We start from the raw sequence: 331 nt of genomic DNA on the forward strand, positions 1-331 counted from the left end.
TATTACTCGGCTGCCAAGATCGCTCCTAGAGAAAGCACACTTGATAATTTCCCATGCTTCTTCATCCCATATGTCATCAATCACTATCAAGTACCTGTGTGATTTTTTAGAGCTTTAGTTCATAGATCAATGAAGACGTCTCTCTCTCTCTCTCTCTCTCTCTCTCTCTCTCTCTCTCTCTCTCTCTCTCACACACACACACACACACACACACACACACACACACACACACACACACACACTCCCTTCGTCCGGAATTACTTGTCGCAGAAATGGATAGAATGGATGTTTCTAAAACTAAAATACATCTAGGTATATCCATTTCTATGAC

This window comes from Triticum dicoccoides, chromosome 3B, assembly GCF_002162155.2.
Source record: "Triticum dicoccoides isolate Atlit2015 ecotype Zavitan chromosome 3B, WEW_v2.0, whole genome shotgun sequence".
NCBI classification, from domain to species: domain Eukaryota; kingdom Viridiplantae; phylum Streptophyta; class Magnoliopsida; order Poales; family Poaceae; genus Triticum; species Triticum dicoccoides.